Source organism: Protopterus annectens, chromosome 1.part2 (assembly GCF_019279795.1).
Source record: "Protopterus annectens isolate FY-2018-M chromosome 1.part2, PAN1.0, whole genome shotgun sequence".
NCBI classification, from domain to species: domain Eukaryota; kingdom Metazoa; phylum Chordata; order Ceratodontiformes; family Protopteridae; genus Protopterus; species Protopterus annectens.
Window position 1 is genome coordinate 215,397,879 of NC_056727.1, and position 6,877 is coordinate 215,404,755.

Here is a 6,877-nt window from a genome sequence, read left to right on the forward strand (position 1 = left end):
CAATTACCACTGTCATGGCAACCACCTACTATAAATCCCTACATCATGTGGGTGTGGTCTCTTTACCTTTCCTGTGTGATGTACATCCTTCCTGTTTGTGGGCATTAGTGTTACAGACAGCAGGTAGCAATACCTCTTACAGGAGAACCGGCACACTCGGGCCAGCTCCATATTTGTAGGAGGTTCCAGAACCATAGACAGAGTGTGAGTAGAGTTGTGTTATTGCTTTTTATAGTACTGGTGTAACAGGGTGTATGTGCACATACTAGTTTACCTTGGTATGCAGTCTGTCTGCATAGCTCTCAACTGTGGGCCTATCCTCTTGGTGGCCAGAGGTGTGCCTAACATGTTTTGCCTGTCCACCACACAGGTCCTGTGTCAGATATTTCACTGGCAGTGTGTGTGTTGATTGCTGTCAGTACATGGCTACATCCATTTCTGTTTCTAACCTCAATTCCCTGGCTAAGGGTATGTTTCAGACTATCTTGTAACACCAGTGACTTGCTTAGTGTATGGCAACAGTTTTCCAGCCTCTGTCCTCCACCTACATACCAAGCTTTGCACATATGACATGCTGTCAGGGGCTGTTCTGTAGTGGGCTGTGAGTATATTACTCTGCCATTGCTGCCATCAGTCCAGTGCTATTGTATCCCCCACACATACGGTGGGGCTGGGGCCATATATGTGTTGGCTTCACCTACACAATACATGTGTAGCCTTATGCACTCCAGAGGCCAGTGTATGTAACAGTGGTATATGGCCCTATATTATTGAGTCTGGGGGGGGGGGATGCACCATAAATAATATAGGCTGTTACAAAATGTGAGGGTATCAGAGGTGAGCTGCCTTAAGGTATCTGGATGTACAGTACCATACAATTCACCTATATTTACATGACTTACATAAATTGGGATAATGCAGGCCTACTGCCTCCTACCATACAGACTGTTCTGTTTGTCAGTGTGCTTGTGATGGTGTCAGTTATGCCTTGTTATGTAACAGTTACATCCCATTTGGTCAACTGAAGTCTTTACCACCTAGTGATTTTGTACAGAATGTAGATAGAGGCTGCTGGACTATACACCTGCATTATCTACTGTTGATTGTTTGGTATCCTGTGGCACAGTCTGTCTTTACCATTGCACAATTTGAAGGGCTTGGCCTGGACAGCAACAGTTGTGAACCTTCCCACACTACTGTATTAGTATAACTGTTTCACATTTGCATTACTCTGTTTACATGGATGTCAATGTCTGAACAGCTATATGACATGGCATATAAAACTGTAATAGCACACAAATAAAGGTTTTCCATTTCTGCAAACCTGTGTGTGGTGTTTTATCCTATGACCTCTCTGTGGGTATATGTTGCAGGCAATGATTGTCATTTGTATGGGTGGTCCATACAGTGTCCAGTTGTTAAGGTGTTAACTGTAGGCATAGTGGCTGTTCCATATTGTGTGCACCTTTTACATATGTATCTTACTGTACATATCTCTGCATGTGTATGTGTAGTCACATGTATGTCTATATATATATATATATATATATATATATATATATATATATATATATATATATATATATATATATATATTTATATGTATATCTATATCTGCATATATGTGTCTGTGTATATGTATCCTGGGGATGTTGATAGCTTCCACATTTTACATTTCCTATGGGAGCCAGACTCTACTGCATGATATGTTACCAATGCCAGCCTGACATTGGGATGTAGTACTATTAACTTCTTGTGCCCATGTCATGTCAGGTCCTGGTTATGGGATCTGCAACACTTGGTAGTGTATTGCAGGGTGGACGTGTTTGGCTGTGGGAGGGTATACCTATTCGTACAAGACATATATTGTTTGGGGCCTCTCAACCCCATTAATGGTGCATGTGGGCATATATGTTTTAGTTAATCTACCATTGTTATCTACAGATGTATGGCCATATATACCTATATATATATATATATATATATATATATATATATATATATATATATATATGTATATATATCTGCTTATATATATATCTGCTTACATATATATAACAACGTCGTTGCAGACAGCCAATCCCGGTTCGGTTGTGATGTTGGCTGTACACACAGGAACAAGGAAGAAAACCTTCCAAGTTACAGCGTTAGTACATCAACCTGGGGAATCCGGAAGTGAGGCGAAAACTGCAACAGGCCCTGTGCCAGTGTCAATGAGTTCCATTCAAACTACAGGTCCTTTTTTACAAGGACAGTGGAAGTTTCCTCTACCCATCAAGACGCAAATGAGAGACATGGACAGATCTCGCTCTCGGGGAGAACGCGAGTGAAAAGGAAGCTGGAGGACGAGGCGACAGGCACACCAACTATAAAGAGATTCTTGAATCGAATACAAACAAACTAATATGGAACTTATCTAGCCAGGTTTTAACGGATGCTGAAAGTAGAGTATTGTCGAAAGGTTTATAATTTATTCCTATGCAAAAGCAGGATTTTGCAGAGGTAATACTTCACTTTAAATTGTTCATTAGGAATGTCCTTCTCAAACTATGTTTTAAAAATAATGAGAATGATACTGGGAGAAGAATGTCTAGTAAACCCAGTACCTTTATACCCAACTCATACCCTTTAGTCACAGCTTTTGAGAAATTATGTCTTGACGATTTTTATAAAATGTATAGCTCTAACAGGAATATGTCTTCTAGCAGGTTTAATTTAACTAAGGATGAGTTTCAAGCCTTAAATAATTTACAAAGGAATTGCCAAATAACTATTAGACCTGCTGACAAGGGTGGGCCTATTGGAATTTTTGATACGAATGACTATAACGAAGCAATGGAGTTAATGTTGGGGAATAAATGTTTTTATACAAGAGTTGATTTTCAGCAGGTGGCTTCTGTGATTAAAAGAGTTGATCGTACTTTATTAATATTATTTAATTAATGTATCATTGATAGAGATTTGTATAAATATTTGATAGTGAAGGATCCATTAATATCTGTCATTCAAGGCCTGCCCAAGATACATAAGGATCCTATGAATCCCCCTTTTCGACCAATAGTAGCAGGAAGAAATTGGAGCATGGAGCCAGCATCTATCTATGTAGAAAAGCAATTAAGAATACTGCTGAATACATGCCCACATATTTTGAGGGACGCACAACATTTTTTAAATGATTTATATCTATTTCTTAGTGCATATGAGAGAACTAATGTTTTGTATTTAGTAACACTGGATGTCACTTCACTATTTATGGTCATCCCCAATGAGGATGGCCTACTGAGTATCAACCAATTTTTGGAGCATCGTGTAGACTTTGATAGCAGTAAGATTAGGTTAATTTGCTTATTGATGGAATGTATTTTGAGTAATAATGTGATCTTGTTTGGTGAACATTATTACTGGCAGCGACATGGCGTGGCTATGGGCACTTCGTGTGCCAATAGCTACGCCAATGTTGTGATGAGTATTTGGGAACAAAGTTTTGTATGTGATGGGCCCTTTAAAGCCCAGGTTGTTTTTTACCATAGATTTGTGGACAATCTTTTCCTTATTTGGGATGGTCCAACGTCTACTTTACAAGATTTCATCAAGTATTTTAATGAGACTACCACTTACTTTAAGGTTTTCACACGATATTTCTGAAACCTCGGTTGACTTTTTTGATGTAAGGGTGATCTGTGACACTAATGGTCACATCCACACTGAGTTATATAGGAAACCTTGCCACTGCAACCATCTCCTATACAAAGAAAGTATGCATCCACCTCATGTTTTCAGAAGTGTTATTAGAAGTCAAACCTATAGGGCATCTAAACTGAGTGTCAGAGAGTCTGACTTCAATATGCAACCAGACTTGCTGAAAGATGCATTATTTATGAGAGGATATAAGCAGGGTGAGATTTCTGAGAATATTGATAAGGTAGTTAGGTTAAGGGATACTAGGGCCAGACCATATTTTGGAGAGAAATATGACAAGAAATCTGAGAATGAGGTTGATAAAAATAACAAGTTGAAAATATGTTTTTCTTACTCTAGTGACATAAAATGTTATAAGGAGGTTATAGAGAAACATTGGGCTGTGTTATTAACAGATAATGAAATTGCAGATGTAGTGGATGCTAGACCTTCATTTGTATACAAAAACATGTGTTCCCTTAAAAGACGGTTGTTTTACCCTAAACAAGAACAGCGCATTGTACATGGTGGGTGTACTGAAGCATGTGGACATTGTCAGGCCTGTAAGTATATAGATAGCAGTGAAATTTTTTATCACCCCGATCAAAATAAAGTATATAGGTTTGATATCCAGGCCATGTGCAGCACCCTCCATGTTGTTTATTTAGCTCATTGTATGATTTGTAAAAAAATTTTACATTGGTAAACCAGATAGAGCATTAAAGGATAGTATTAGAGAGCATTACTATCATATAGGCAAGAATGATACAGTGAGTGCTCTTTCCAAGCATGTCATTGAAACTGATATAATGCACTATTTTAAATTCATAGTAAATGGAGAGTTATAGAGAGCAATAGAAAGGGTGACATTAGGAATCAGACAGAACAGTTGGAGGCGAAGTGGATAATAAGAATGAGAGGGGATTCTGGGCATGGCCTGAATGACAGGGTACCATTGAGACCTAAACTAAGGAGAAAATAAATTGGTTAAAGACAGTATCACTACAGTATTTTTTATATATTATGATGTAAATGGATTTGTTCACAGCAATTTATGAAGTGACAGCTATTTTATAATATTTAGATATTTACTTTGAAATTAATTATATATTCTTAATTAAATTAATTATATTTTGTAAGTGGTTTTACCAATGAATTAATTTAATGTGTTTTACCTTTAAATGTGTTTTGCATGTGACCTTGTTTTAAAGTATTTAAGGAGGGGTTATGAAAAGGTGTGTTACATCTGATGAAGTAGTGATACTATGAACGCGCTTATGTCTTGGTTTTATTTGTGCATTAAAGACAAATTTATTTACTAGTCCTGCTGTCGTCACTGGGTCCATTTGCTGTTTATTTGTTTCATATATATAACTATGTCCGTATATACCTACATAAATATATATCTGCTTACATATATGTAACTTGCAGTGTATATGTAGTCATATAGGTGTAGACATATATATGTGTCGATGTAGGCATTTGCATGTATATATGTTCATATATATTTATATATATGTATATATTTATGTATATATAGATATGTTGTATCTGTTTAGATATTAGTATATTTACACACACACATACATCTAAATGCTGGAATACATTCTCTGTACTGTTGCATAATTGGGCTGGATGATATGTTTTTGAAAACATCAGGACTATATATATCTGGCATGACTTAGTGGTAAATCACTTTGTCTATGGTGTGCAGGGTCCTGGGTTCGAGCCTTGCAGAGGTTGTTTATTTTGTTGCTGGGGAGAACAAGGACCATTGGATACAGAGTGATTAAGGCACTTTTGAGCAGTTGTAAGTGGGTTTGCACAGAGGTAAGCATTGCTAACTTCTGGTTACAGTTTCTTATACTCTGTTAGCTTCTGAATTGCTTAACCTGTGTAGGCATTGCTTACCCCCATGCAAACAGGCTTAAACCCACTTACTGCTTCTTAAAAGTGCTTACTCCCGCTTACCCCTGTGCTAAATTTCTTTAAAAGAAAAGAAAAAGGGGGTGATAGGAAAGTGATGAATAAAGGGGCACAAAGAGGCAAAGACAGTAGGGAAAATAGCTAGGGATGTGCAGGAAGGGTGTAGGGAAGGTCCATAGTTGCCTATTTCTTCTACAGCAACAGCTGTGCATATACATTGAATTTGGAGGTAGATTTGGACAATGAAACCTCTGGGAGAAGGGTGAGGACAACAATAATAAGTTGTGATGCCAATTAGACTGGATTACATGTGTACAGTGGACATGTGCAAAATGGACAGCTATGTATGGGGTGAGAATCTTTTGTGGGAACAGATTGCCCTTTTTTTCAGGTGAGAGTGGGATGTTGGGGAGGAGTAGTAGGTATATTTGGGGAGGAAAGCTGGGTAGGTTAACAGACAAGACAAACAAGATGCATACAGGGGTGGTATATGACACATGTGGGGGGTAAACACCTTGATGGGGAGGGGTGTTGGGATATCAGAAGCCCACAAGCTTCCTAGTGGTAACAGTGGGACTGAGGTCCCCACCGATGGGCAGTCACCACTGCACCTTCACAGCCCCGAAGGTGGCTGTGCTGGGGGCTGAGTTGCGGAGCCAGACTGACCCTCTAATTGTGACATGCGGCCCTTGTGCTGGCATAGAAGATCACCAAACTGCTGGTCAATCTCTCTATGCACCACGACCTCGACCTGGTGATGGGTAACAGGTGCCTGTCCACGCCCACTAGTGGGGGGTGAGCCCCATCCTCTGAGGGGGTTCCACCCAAAGGTAGTGCAGGACCAATGGACAGGGAGGTCCGGGGTTGGATTGGGCCCCAGACATGCTGGTGACCGGTGCCACGGCCAGCTGGGGTGGGACAGGTGGGTCCACTGGGACCGGCCTTCCCAAGCGTGCTATAGTGTTTTGATTTCATCATATGTGGGTTAGTAATAGTCAACACATTCCAGGGTCAGGTATAACAGCATTGCATAGACATTCCCATTAACCCAGACACCAGATACGGAACAGTTGCATAGCAAACAGAACACATGCATATATGGGACCACAGTGGTAATAAGAACAGCATGCAGGTACATTGATGGCACCATGCCACCAATGTTGGAATAATTCAATATAGCACATGCATGGGAACCATGAAAATATTTATCAAACAATTGGACATTATCAGAGTCATTACATACCAGTTGGGGTGGGTATGTTGATTAATGTTG